This window comes from Schistocerca piceifrons, chromosome 1, assembly GCF_021461385.2.
Source record: "Schistocerca piceifrons isolate TAMUIC-IGC-003096 chromosome 1, iqSchPice1.1, whole genome shotgun sequence".
In the NCBI taxonomy this organism is placed as follows: domain Eukaryota; kingdom Metazoa; phylum Arthropoda; class Insecta; order Orthoptera; family Acrididae; genus Schistocerca; species Schistocerca piceifrons.
The window spans coordinates 104,232,500-104,247,144 of NC_060138.1; positions in this window are offsets into that span (position 1 = coordinate 104,232,500).

A 14,645-nucleotide genomic window follows, 5' to 3' on the forward strand; every position below is an offset into this window, starting at 1 on the left:
GTGTTCATATGATAGTCACATTATAAGTCCAAAAGATCTGTTTACATTTGCCAAAACTCATGTTTCAGGAATAGAAACATTTGTTGCAACTATCTACGATAACCAGTGGTGGCTTGGAAAAATTCTAGAGATAAGTGAAGAACACAGAGATGAAAAAGTCAAGTTCTTGAGTCCAAGTGGCCCTCCCTCAAGTTATTTGTGGTCACTTCACACTGATGTTTGCTGGATACCTTATGAAAACATTTTAATGACTTTGCCTGCTCCTAGTGCAAGCAAGAGTACTGGTCAATTATATACTTTTGAATCAGACATAATATTGTCTATTGAAAACTCGTTTGACAGAATCAATGCTTTTTAGAATTTTATGAATGTGTTTTATGAGAAATGATCATCATTTGTGACCACTAGGTAAGAGTCATAAAATGAAATGTGTATATTATTATTTATGTTCTTTCTGTTTTAAATGATTAAACAGAATAAACACCCTTCTGATTTTTTTAATGTTGAAAGGTATGACAATAGAAATTCTTTGAGACAAAATTTAAAACAGTGAAACGTGATTTTGACGGAAAAAATTCATGAAGTTCGTAAAAAAATTTTAAAAATGACCTTAATTACAGATTTTCACATATTTATATGCACAGTTGCAGCATTTTTATAGTTTAGTAATATAGTTGGTCCTTTTATCTTTCTAATGAAACCAAATTGAATAAAATTGATATATAAATAAGAGAATTGTAGTAGTTAAAAACTTTCAACCTACCTTTTGTACTGATGGCAGATGGAGAAAATGCTAGACATTTCAAAATAGTCCCCAACTACAGTTTTGATCTAAAAAAACTGAAAAAAAATATTTTATCACTTTCTATTTATGTACTTTCGTACACCAAATTTTTACAAATATCTGTGACATGATGGCAATGAGATTTCTTTATTTTGCATGATTTTAAATGAAATGAGCCAGGTAGGAATTCTGGAGGGATTTCTGTCTTATTTTTCTTCAGAGTTCCAATGCAAGTGACATTTCTCTGCAAAAGTGAGACTGCCAGTAAATAACTGGTATACCAATCATCAAAAGTAATATTCCGATTTGATCCCAGCAGAGGTTCAGCCAGACAGTGCACAATATCATACAGTTTATTTGACACCTTGTAAGGGCCATCTGATTGTGTTACAAAGTACAGTTCCACAGATGTGGTATAGAATGTTTTGGCATCATCAATAGCAAAGAATATCAAGCCATACTGTGCTGGTTTAATATAAGGATTCTAATGAGAGCAATATCTGTTGCCTATAAGTTTCCTTCATATCCCTCTCTCTAGAATAGATGTTCTGTGATACTAAGTTTCTGATATGCAAATTGGTGTATTCCACAAGTGAATCAATCATATCTACACTAAGAATCTTATTGAATGCTGTCACTTCTTGTGTACTACCCTTAGCAGACCTCTTTGGACCAGGTAGAATTTTTATTATATTTTTTGAGGGCGTTTTTGCCGTTTTGGCTCTTACACTTTCCTCAGACTACTTAGTTTTGCCATCTTTACCAACAAAATACCCGCACATAAAATCAAAATTATCGTCACCGCCTTCTTCATCTTCATGCTCTTGCATTTCCTCTTCAATATATGTGTGTCCTCCTCCCTCTACAGGAACTACTTCTATTTCTGATTCACTAACTACTATTTGTTCTTATTCCCCATCAGACCAATCAAATTCAGAACACTTGATGTTGTTTGAATCTTTATGTAGAAGCCATCTTTCAATCGCCTCCTCTGATAACCCTTTTTTGAAAAAGGCCCTAATCGTATACATAAAAGTGAAGCATAGTTGCTAGTGAAAGATTTTAATCCAAATTAAAGATGGTATTCACAATTCCCATTAAAAAAAAAATTACGTCACAGGTCAAGTGGTTGACTCCATACACCAAACAGAACACAGACTAAAATAAGCTGTAATTGTTGTCAATGTGCATGCACTACAAATGCAGCAACAATACAAGTGACCAACAGAGGTCCAACTAGAAGATAGGTGGAACCGCCAGCACTGCAACAATGCATATTTTGAATTAAAAGCAGAAAATCAAACTCTGGTTGATTCAGTCAACCAATGCGACCACTTGAGGGTTAATCCTGTAATTTTTCCACAGTAAAAAGCAATTATTCAGTGAAAATTATCTTGTATAAATATTATAAATTATCTTTAGCGTTCTTTTAGACATTGTAAATTAGCAGCACTTTTAAAATTAACATGAAACATTATTGACAAATCTAACCTTATACAACTTCATGGAATATGTTTGTATGACTCATAAGATAACAAACACAAAAAGTTAGATCTGTAATTCTGTTAACTGACATTCACTTGTGTGTAAATAGAAGGTGGAGGGGGAAGAAAGGGGAGCAAAGGGAAGAGATTACTGATGTCAGCTGCTTCGGGACGCTGCGTGGAATCAGCGACGATGAGTGAAAAGTGTGTGTTGGAGAGGGAGTCGAACTTGGTATCTCCTGCTTACTAGGCAGGCGCATTAAGCACTAAACCACCTGGGACGTGGTGTTCACAGCATTTCCACAGACTATCTCAGCATGCTACTCTGAGAAACTCAAACTCTCTAAGTAGCCTTTCTTGGGATAGTTTGTGTCTGTCTTCAAGTATATGCCACATCCGTTCCCCCCCCCCCAGTAATTCTGTAACACTATCTCATGGGACACACTTTCTGTCCATGTAGCTGAGTGGTCAGTATGGCTGAATGCCATGCCTGAGGCCCAGGTTTGATTTACAACCAGGTCAGATATCTTATCCTCTTGGGGACTGGTGTTGTTTCATCCTCATCATCATTTCACAGCTTGATGAAGTGCCATCAAATAAAATTACTTGCAGTGGGTGGCAGAACAACTCCGCATGGGACCTCCCAAACAAAATGGCATACAATCATTTCATTTCATTTCATGAGACAAATGTACAACCATCTGTACTGCCCTTCTCTGCATACATTCAATACCCTCTGTCAGCCCTATTTTGATATGAGCAACACACACTTGAGCAATATTCTAGGGTGGGTTGAACAAATGGTTTATAAACAAAATCCTTGCATTTCCCTAGTAGTCTGCCAGTAAACCACAGCCTGCCATCTGCTTTAGCTAAAACTGAGCCTATGTTATCATTCCATTTCATATTCCTACAAATTGTTACACCCAGTAATTTTCACGAGTTGACTAGTTCCAATTGTGACTTGTTTATTCTGCTGTCATAAGGTACTATGCTTTTTTTTCATTTTGTAAAGCACACAGTTTTATATTTCTGACATTTAAAGCAGTTTGCCAAACTCTGCACACCTTGAAATCTTAAATTCTTGTGAAGCTTTTTTCAGACAGTACTTCATTAAAGACAAGTGCATAATCTATCAAAAGTCTGAAGTTACTATTAGTTTTGCTGCAAGATCATTAAAACGCAATATGAACAGCAAGGAAGAAAGCAAGATTAGAATTCAACAGCTTGTTGGCAATGCAGTAATTAGAGACACAGCACAAGCTCAAATTTTGGAAGAATGGGGAAGGAAATCAGTTGTATGCTTTTCAGAGGAAGCAAGGAAGGAAGCAAGACTTCAGTTTAACAACTTGTTAACAATTCAGTCATTAGACACACAGTACAAGCATGAATTATGGAAGAATGGGGAAGAAAATCAGCTTTATGCTTTCAAGTGAACCATCCTTAGGTGATTTAGGGAAATGAAAGAAAACCTAAATTGGATGGCCACACAGGGGTTTGAACTATCATCCTCCCAAATGTGAGTTCATTGTGCTAATCCATGCTACCTCACTCAATCTGAAAAGAAATCATCCCATCACACGTCCTTGGGGCACACCCAAAGTTACTCTATGTCTGTCAATGACTCTCCATCCAAGATAACATACTACACTCTCCCTACAAAAAAATCTTCAATTCACTCACAACTGCACTTTTGATGGAAATTAAGAATTGCTGCATCTGCCTGACTGCTTTGATCTGTGGCTTTCAGGATGTCATGCAAGAAAAGTGTGAATTGGGATTCATGCAATTCAAGTTTCCAGAATCCATGCTGATTGGTTTGGAGGAGGTCATTCTGTTGGAGATACATCATTATGTTTAAGTTTACAATATGTTCTAAGACTCAACTGTAAATGAATGTCACGGATACTGAATGGTAGTTCTGTGGATCATTTCTGCTGTCCTTGTAATAGACAGGAGTGATCTATGCCTTGTTCCAACTACTGGGCATGGTTTTTTGTTCAAGGGACCTACAATAGAAAACATTTGAAAGAGGGGCTAATTCAGTAAGAAATACAGTGTAGAATCTGAAAGGCATTCAATCATGTCCTTGAGCTTTGCTCCCACAATGCTCCAAAAAATTATTTAACCCTTAGGCTGTCCAGCCAGTCAGAGTCAGGAACAGAGAGCAGGCCTTTTCATTATCCATTTCCTGCTCCCTCTCACAGTGTTTCTATAAAGTGTTGTTTCCTGACAGGACTTTTAGGAGTTTCTCTGTCATGGGTGTTGAAAACATCAGTTTCACTGGGAAACTTCTCACCCTGTTAGCCAGCCATGTAGGCTACAGCCGCAACCAATTTAGGAGGATTAGGGACAGACTGACTGATCATCTCTGAGCTGAAGAAAGCCTCCTTCCCACACCACCCAATGCTGTCATAGACAATAGCCAAGGAAGTGCATACAGACATGGCCTGGAAAAATGATGTTACAGACTGAGCTGCAAAATTAGCATAGTTACACCTGAGACAGTTACAAGCAAAACAAATTACTACAGTTTGGACAAAGCTTACACTCATTTAGTATCTCCCATCAAAATATCAGAAGCCCCATTAATAAAAAGAATGCACTTTTAATACTCATAGGGGAAATGAAAGAGCTAATGAAATGTCAGCAAATATGTTAAGCATATTAGAACATCACAAGGAAATCACTGAAATTGAATAAATAAATCTGGAAGAATTCGAAGTAATATTATACTATTGCACATACAAAAAATGGATTTACTTTCCAGGCCCTTCAGGTTCATAAACATTGCATGAAGCACTTTTTTAAATGGCATACTTCATAAATTATGGAGTAATATTCTGGGGAAACTCTCCAGTATCACGCAGTAGTTTAAGAATGCAGAGCGTGTCCATTTAAATAACTAATGCAATTAAAATAAAGGCTCAAGACAAACTTGCTTTCATAACATTGAATATAATCCTCTGCCATTAGAAGTATTACTATTCTTTAAAGTAAATTTAACAGACAAACACAAATCTAAAAAGAAACTGTTATGTTCATGAAGATAATACTGGACTAAATGAGAAGTTCTACACAATTCACATTAATATTGTACAGTGCCAGAAGGGCATGTTTCGCATAAGTTTCAGGATTTTAATAAAGTTCCCTAATAATACAAAAACCATCAAGAATATTGCTGTGTCTAGACAAGACAGCCTAGACGCAATGAGAGGAAGCCGAAAGGCACGCGCTTAAACTCACGCAGGCTGGTGTGAGGTCTGAAACAGGATACGTAATGAATGCTATAAAGAAAAGTACGTAGCTTCTGGAATACTTAACTTTAATCCATAATTGTAGAACATCGCTCTTGATGATACATGCTTCATAATATTAATTAGCAATTGAATACAGCGCCTTGCTAGGTCGTAGCAAATGTAGCTGAAGGCTAGGCTAACTATCGTCTCGGCAATTGAGAGCGTAATTGTCAGTGATCCCCTTCTGGCAAAGTCATCTGTACAACTGGGGCGAGTGCCAGGACGTCTCTCTAGACCTGCCGTGTGGTGGCGCTCGGTCTGCTATCACTGACAGTGGCGACATGCGGGTCCGACGTATACTACCGGACCGCGGCCGATTTAAAAGCTACCACCTAGCAAGTGTGGTGTCTGGTGGTCACACCACATTCCTCCCCCGCAAATCGGCATACGGTTGTGTTATAAGGCTTCCGCCCGCCGTGGGAAGGACCCCATGTTGACGTATGCGACGAGGTGGGGAGCCTAACAACAGGCGAGGCTGTGCCACCCGCACCCGGCCATTCGGTCCGAGGGGAGCTAGGAAACGCCTGAAAACCTAGCCCAGGTTGCACGCCAACATGCGGTGTATGTGCCCTAAGATAGTCAGGAGAGCCGACGGGTCGACCTCCATCGAGTCGGAGCACCCGACGGGCGAAGACGACATCTGGTCCGGAGCGGGCAAGAGTTCCATGAAGGTAGACAACTGGTCACGGGAAGCGATCGACAGCGTGTGACCCAGGGAGGCGCCCGGCGGTTGCAGCAACACGCCCACTGCGGGTGTCGCCAGCGGTGGCTGCGGCAGCGGCGCGACGCCATGGGGCAAAATGGAAGGCAGCGTCGGTAACACCTGGGGATGAGGCGAGCCAGTAGATGGGTCGCCAGGGCACTGACCGGATGGCACCGTTGCTGAAAGCAGACGGGGAGCGGCAGAACCCAGGCGACGACAGAGGCGCAGCTGATTGAGATGCCGATGCACCTCACCAGAGGCCCCCAAAACCAGATACATAGCGCGGCCGAGGCAGCGAAGAATGCGCCCTTCGAGCCAACGCCGTGAACCTCGGTAGTTGCGATAGTATACAACATCGCCTGGAGCAAAAGCAGGCGTCTGCCGCTGCACAGGAACCTGATGCGGCGGATGCAGCAAAGACATCAAGGTTCGATGAGGACGACCGTGGAGCAACTCAGCCGGCGAGCGACCATCTCGGGGCTGAGAGCGATACGAAGACAAAAAGAGCAACAACGCGTCCTCCCGAGAATGCGACTCTTTCAACTTCAACATCTGGGACTTGAAAGTCCGGACCACTCGTTCAGCGGCACCATTTGACTGAGGCGAAAACGGCGCGGATGTCAGATGTTGAATACCATTGGCCTTGCAGAATGACTGAAATTCTGCGGACATGAATTGTGGGCCATTGTCAGAAACAATAGTCTGTGGAAGACCGTCAATGCAAAAGATAGTGGATAACGCTTGGATGGTGGCAGATGACATCGTGGCAGACATCCGGACAACAAAAGGAAAATTACTGAAAGAATTGACCACAACCAACCATCGAGCATTCCAGAATGGACCAGCAAAATCTATGTGTAAGCGTTGCCAAGGGGAAGTGGCTTTCAGCCATGCAAAGAATTTCCACGGTGGTGCGGATTGGTGTTCGTCACACGCCATGCAAGTAGTGCACATATTCGTAATCGCAGCATCGATTCCGAACCAAGTACAGTGCTGATGAGCAAGCTGTTTTGTACGCACTATACCCCAATGTCCTTGGTGGAGAAGCCGTAAGACAGAGGACTGTAATGAACGTGGGACCACGACCCTGGACTGATCATTATCAGAACGCAACAGCAAAACACCACGTCGAACAAAAAGTCTCTCCTTGTGAGCAAAAAATCAGCGAACCAACGGATCCTCGATCCGTGATTTCGACAAGGGCCATTGCGTAGCAACAAAACGCAAAACGGTAGCAAGGACAGGGTCAGCAGCTGTGGCTGTAGCTACACGACAAAAATCAATCGGAAACGATTCGACCACGTCATCGGTTTCCGCATCAATGAACATGCAAGCAATTTCGGAAGAATCGAATGCTCTATCCTCAGCAACAGGCAAACGGGACAACGCATCAGCGTTGCCGTGCTTAGCAGTGGACTGATACAAGATATCGTAGTGGTACGGCAAGAGGAAAATTGACCAGCGAATGAATTTCTGCGCTGTACGTGGAGGTACAGGCTTGTGCGGATGAAAAAGTGATGTCAAAGGTTTGTGGTCTATGATGATGGTAAAGTGACGACCATACAAGAAATCGTGAAACTTAGTAACACCAAATACGAGAGCCAAAGCTTCTTTCTTGATCTGTGAATAATTTCTTTGCGCAGACGAGAGCAATTTCGACGCAAAGGCAATAGGGCGATCATGCGATCCATCTTTGTGTGCAAGCACAGCACCGATCCCTAAATCCGATGCATCGACCATCAACAAAAGGGGTTTCTGGGGATCAAATGGCATAAGGCAAGTATTAGAAAGCAACGCCGATTTCAACTGGCGAAAGGTGCGTTCGCATTCCGTTGTCCAGACGAACGGAACACCTTTACGGCGTAAGCAATGAAGCGGAGCTGAAATGGAAGAGGCATGTGGGATATATCTGTTATAGTAATTTATTTTTCCCAGCACACTCTGTGGCTGCTTCAAATTCTGCGGCGAAAGCAAGTCTTGTATGGCACGGAGGTGCTCGGGACTGGGATGTATGCCTTGTGCATTGATTACATGTCCCAAATAGGGTAAGTCACGAGCAAAAAACCACACATTTGTCCTTCCGCAAGCGAAGACCATTTTGTCGCAAGACCTGAAATAATGTTCTGAGATTGGCTAAATGTTCTTCTTCTGTCTTTCCGGAGATCACAATATCGTCCAGATAGTTTGCTGCAGTAGGGACCGAGGCACAAACAGTTTGTAGATATTGCTGAAACAATGCAGGGGCGGATGCACACCCGAATGGTAGTCTTTTGAATCGATACAAACCAAGATGCGTGTTAACCACCAAGACGCACTGGGATTCGTCGTCCACTGGTAGTTGCATGTACGCATCTGCTAGGTCCAATTTCGAAAAATATTTACCCGTGCACAGTTTGTCAAAAAGATCTTCCGGGTGGGGTAAAGGAAAAGTTGCAATCACTAGTTGTGGATTCACTGTAGCTTTGAAGTCTACACAAAGTCTCAATTTTCCGGAAGGTTTTGACAAAATTACTAAGGGTGATGCCCAGAGAGAAGCCTGCACACGTTCAATCACACCTTGTGATTCCAAATCATGTAATGTTCTTGCTACCTCATCACGCAATGCGTGGGGAACATTGCGTGCTCTGAAAAATTTTGGTTGCTCGTTTACTTTCAGTTCCAAATGTGCTTTATAGTTCTTAGCGCAACCAAGGCCCAGTGCAAAAATGTCTGCAAATTCTTCACAAAGACGAGAAACACTGGCTGAAGGCACAGTCTGATTCACTGATAGGACCTGATTGACTATAGACAAGTTAAACAACTGAAATAAATCTAAACCAAACAAGTTCACTGCAGAAGAAGAACGAAGTACGTAAAATGACACAAGTTTTGTTTGTCCCTTGTATGTTGCAAGAATGCTGCACTGTCCTAACACAGGGATATGCTGTCCGGAATAATTAGTTAGCTTAACATTTGCGGCACGCAAGGGAGGTGTGCCCAGTTGTTTGTACGTGTCTGGATTGAGCAATGAAACTGCAGCTCCGGTATCGAGCTCGAATGGTATCATGTGGCCAGGAATGTCCAAGTCTACAAAAAGTTTATTGTCCTGCTGATGACAAGAGCGACTGTCTCGTGCAACGTGAACAGACACTGGCACAGAATCACTTGCTAATTGACGTAATTTCTGGCAACGTCGACGCACACTTTTTGTGGGACGAACACAGTCACTGTTAGAGAGATTAGCACTGGGCGGGGTGGAATTAACTACATGAATGACCATGGGTGAAGGTTCACAAGCCTGTGTATTCTTGGTTCGATTCCGGCGTGAAGCAAAGGGCCTGGAATGGTTGTTAGTGTCCGATCTGAGCTTTTTCTGGCAAACACTCTGAACATGTCCTCTTTTATTACAGAAAAAGCAAATAGCTTGGCGTGACTGGCAGTTTTCACGCGAATGTCTGGTTGCACACCGCGGACATGATTTTAGCACTGCATTTGTGTGCTTGCGCGGGACACGTGGTTGATAGCTGGGCGGCTGCACGGATGAGCGCGAGGGCTGTTTACAGTTCCGTGCAGCTCGCCCGGCGGGCTGGTTAATGTGACACACAGCTGGCGAAGTTGCAAATGATTCCGGAGCAAAGTCAAGTGTGTCTTGCCTATCCAATATGTCCATCACTTGTTGAAGGGAGGGACTGACTAGTTTCAAAATTTGCTCCCGTATACGAACATCAGAAATGTTCTGTGCAATTGCATCATGCACCATAGTATCTGAATAAGGGAGTCCACATTCACACTCAAAAGTACAATCCCTAGTAAGACCTTGCAAAGTTGCAACCCACTCCCGATTAGTTTGACCGGCCGTACGTTTTGTACGAAAGAACGTATACCGTTTTGCAACCACATTGACTGATTCCTTGAAATATGCATCCAATGCAGACAAAATTTCTTCGTAGGACAGAGTTGCTACATCGCGTCGGGGAAACAATTTCACTATCACACGATACGTCTGGATGCCGACACATGATAATAAGTGAGGCTGCCGCTCGTTACCTTGAATTCTGTAGGCGGCGAGATGGAATTCAAATTGGCATGACCACTCCGTCCAGCTCTCCATTGCCGCATCAAATTGACGAAAAGGTGGTGCAACTGCGTGTTGTGGATGCGGTAGCGGTGGAGAGGCAGCGGCTGCATCATTTTGCATTGCACGTTGACCCTGGACGAGCTGTCCAAGGGCATCCAATAAGGCCTGCGTCTGCTGATTCTGCAAGCGATAAAATTCGGACAGTACATCTGGAGATTGTGGCGAAGCCATGACACAAGTAAATTAGAGCAATACAACCGTTTGTATCCGAGTCGCCAAAAATGTTGTGTCTAGACAAGACAGCCTAGACGCAATGAGAGGAAGCCGAAAGGCATGCGCTTAAACTCACGCAGGCTGGCGTGAGGTCTGAAACAGAATACGTAATGAATGCTATAAAGAAAAGTACGTAGCTTCTGGAATACTTAACTTTAATCCATAATTGTAGAACATTGCTCTTGATGATACATGCTTTATAATATTAATTAGCAATTGAATACGGCGCCTTACTAGGTTGTAGCAAATGTAGATGAAGGCTAGGCTAACTATCGTCTCGGCAATTGAGAGCGTAATTGTCAGTGATCCCCTTCTGACAAAGTCGTCTGTACAACTGGGGCGAGTGCCAGGACGTCTCTCTAGACCTGCCGTGTGGTGGCGCTCGGTCTGCTATCACTGACAGTGGCGACACGCGGGTCCGACGTATACTACCGGACCGCGGCCAATTTAAAAGCTACCACCTAGCAAGTGTGGTGTCTGGCGGTGACACCACAAACATAAAGCTCTTAAAATATCTTATAGTCACATTTACAGTGCCACTGCTCCACTGCTTCTACTAGTCAGCGAATATATAAATTTGTACACTACTGCTTGATGTTTTTCATTTATGTTTGATTCTTTTAAATGTAAAAGTTGAATGATGTAGTAGATTTAGAACCTAAGAGCATATTAACATAATTAACATGAAAGTTTTGTGAAAGAATATTTTATTTAATGAAAATCAGTGTGTGCACTACTATAACTACACACAAATGAATGCTCAACGACCCTGGATTAACAGTACCAAAAAGAAGTAAACAGCAGGCCGTCAATATCACTTTATATATCCTAACAATGTCCCCTTAAATTGACACTGACATGTAATATGAAGTTCAAACGTACAGTCACTCCTTCACTTATTTCACAAGGTCACAGTTTCTTACACATATTCCATGCTTTGCATTACTGAGAGGTTTTGTAAAAGTATCAGGTAACATTACTTTAGAAGGCATATGTTCAATGTTGATAACACTTGATCCAACTTCTTATGAAGTGATGTTTCATATCTATGTGCTTGGATCTAAAATTGGTCACTAGATTCTTGACTAACAGAATGGCTGCTTTATTATCACAACATGCTTTAAGTGACTTTGTGACACTTCTTGGATCTACCTCAGGCATAAGTTGTCTTAGCCACAATAAGTCTGGAATAGTTGATGCCAAAACCATATATTCAGCTTCACAAGTAGAAATTGTAATAGTTTTATATTTTCTACTAACCCACAAAATTAAAGCGTTTTGCATTTTTATGCATAGACCGGTTACAGAGTATCAGCCATTATTTTATTTTTCCAACCTGCATCACTGAAGGCCAATATTTCTCTATTGCCATCTCTAGAAAATTCTAGCTTATAGCCCATGGTCACCTTTAAAAATTTAAACACTCTTTTTACTGACAACCAAAGGACATTTTTAAAATAACAATTATACCTACTAAGGAGATGATATCAATCTGCTTACTGAAGCAAAAAAAAAAAAAAAATAAATAAATAAATAAATAAAAATAGAGAAGTTCTTACCACCACCAGGTGTCATTCCAGATGAAGTTTCCCAGTGGCTCCATACAAACAGGCTGATTTTAAGCCCAAAAATCTGTCAATTTACACTTTCAGAAGGAACAAAATAAAAATGTAGAAAAGCCAGCAATTCACATGAACAACCATTACATTCAAAATTTCACTGAGACAAAGTTTATAGACCCTTGCCTGAAGAAAATCTAAAGTGGAACTCTCACATATCATCCTTAAACTCAGAACACAACCATCTAACATAAGCTAAAATACACAATGAGAGTGTTGTAAAACAAAGCCACTCAGAGAGCTGTAAAAATTGTGTATTTTTCTTAGATACACTTGCTGTTAAGACATGTTATCTTTTGGGGTAATTCTCCTCATGTCTTAACAACAGTCACAAAGCAAGAGAGAGAGAGAGAGAGAGAGAGAGAGAGAGAGAGATTGAAATATTCTTCCTCTTCCTTTCATTTACATTTCAGAAACTGTGCTGCTTGTAAGACAAAGTATGATGAAGAAGGACAACATCTTTATCTTGGAAAATGCTGAGCATGCGCGCCATACTAGGTTAAGGAAAAAATTCATGTAAACTGTTCCAGTGCAACTCTATGTCAAAAGGGCACTTACCATTCAGGTGTGTCATTGTACAATAATCTTCCTGAAATTTTTGAGCACCCATCATGTAAATGTGTTCAAAAAAGCTATTAAATATTTTTTATTAAATAATTGTTTTTACACTGTGTCTGATTACATGGGTAAGAAACTAGTATAATTGTCTAATGTTATTATGCTCTCACTGTCCAACATTTGTCATACCTCACACCCACATCTACTTGATAACTCTGTGATTCACAATTAAGTTCCTGGCACAGGGTCATTGAACCACTTTTAAGTTACTTCTCCACCACTCCATTCTCGAACAGCAAGCAGGAAAAATGAACACTTAATTTTTCCTTAAATCTTGTCCCTCTATCTCTCTCTCTCTCTCTCTCTCTCTCTCCTTCTCTCTCCCTCTACTGTACCAATAAATAAAATGCTATCATTTTCCGTCATACATCAGAGACAGCCTTCTACTGGAGCTTTAAATGACACTTGCCTGAGTAGAAACTTCCTTGTTCAGGTCACCGCATCTTATGGTGCCATCCATACTGGTGCTTATTAGCTTTTCTGAACTATACACTGAGAAACTTATATGGTTAACACGTCTAGAATGTTGCTGGAACATCCTGCTTCCTTTGTTTGATTTTACTTCCCAGAATCCTACAATTGTAACAGATGAATGGGGATGACAATATATGATCACATAAACATACCTACTCAATTACACAACACTTGAATACATACATAAAAAGGTAACCAGATGCAGCAACGAATCTGGAGACAATGTACTCTATCACTACTCATTCAAAGAGGTGAGTTCTCATATTACAGTTACAGGTACCAAAACATATAATCAGTTGTGCATAACTGTGAAGAGGTATATTAATTAAAACAATTGAAATCATCAATAATATTTGTGTAGACAAACAGACTATAATGCAACCAATACATTTCAACACCACTACAAATTGAAATTAATCATCAGATACACAAATTAAGAAACTGCAGTATTAAGTGCATTTCACACCCAAACTTTAGCTAAAGTACATGATTTATTTTATGAAACATTTCTGTGAATGGTAATTTTATCAACCTACAAGACAACGCATACAGTTTGTCATCATGGCTGATATCATCTATTAAGACAATGTCTCATACTTAAGCAAATGCATTTGGATTAAAGGAGACTACTGACTGAAAATCAGAAGCAATGAGTTGTTGATGAGAACACGCGAAAGGAAAGAAAACTTGCTAGATTTTAGAGTTCCTGGTAACTTGTTTTGGAACTAGAGTAAAATACACACAGAAAACATACACACATATACTCACACTTCCATACACATGCCTACAGCCCTGCATGGTGCTAGTTGGATGAAGACTGTCAGTGCTCCATTTCAGCAGGTGGACTAGGTTGTGGTGGGAGTTGTGTTGCGTGGGATGGGTAGAGGGAGAGAGAGGTGGAAGATTTTTAGAGGGACTGGGGGTGGACGGCTAGCAGCTCAAAGGGAAGCAGCTGGTTTGTCGGCTAGGAATGCAGGAGGAAGGGGTATCATGTACTATGGTTAGGCATGTGATGCACAGTTGAAGGAGCCAGTGGTGAGCAGCACCTACTGAAAATGGCATGGAGGCATGAACTGAGAGGGGGTGACAGGATGGGGGAATGGGAAAGTGTTTGGTGGAGAGTGTGGGGATAGTGGATTGCCAGGGGTTGAAGGCAGGATGATTATGAGAGTGAAGTATATGTTGCAAGAATAGCTCCCAGCTCTGTAATTCAGAGACGTTAGTGGTGGAAAAAAGGATCCAGTTGGTCTGGGATGTGAAGCAGCCATTGAAATTGAGCATGTTATGTTTAGCTGCCTGTTGTTTCATCAGGCAGCACATTTGGTTCTTGACAA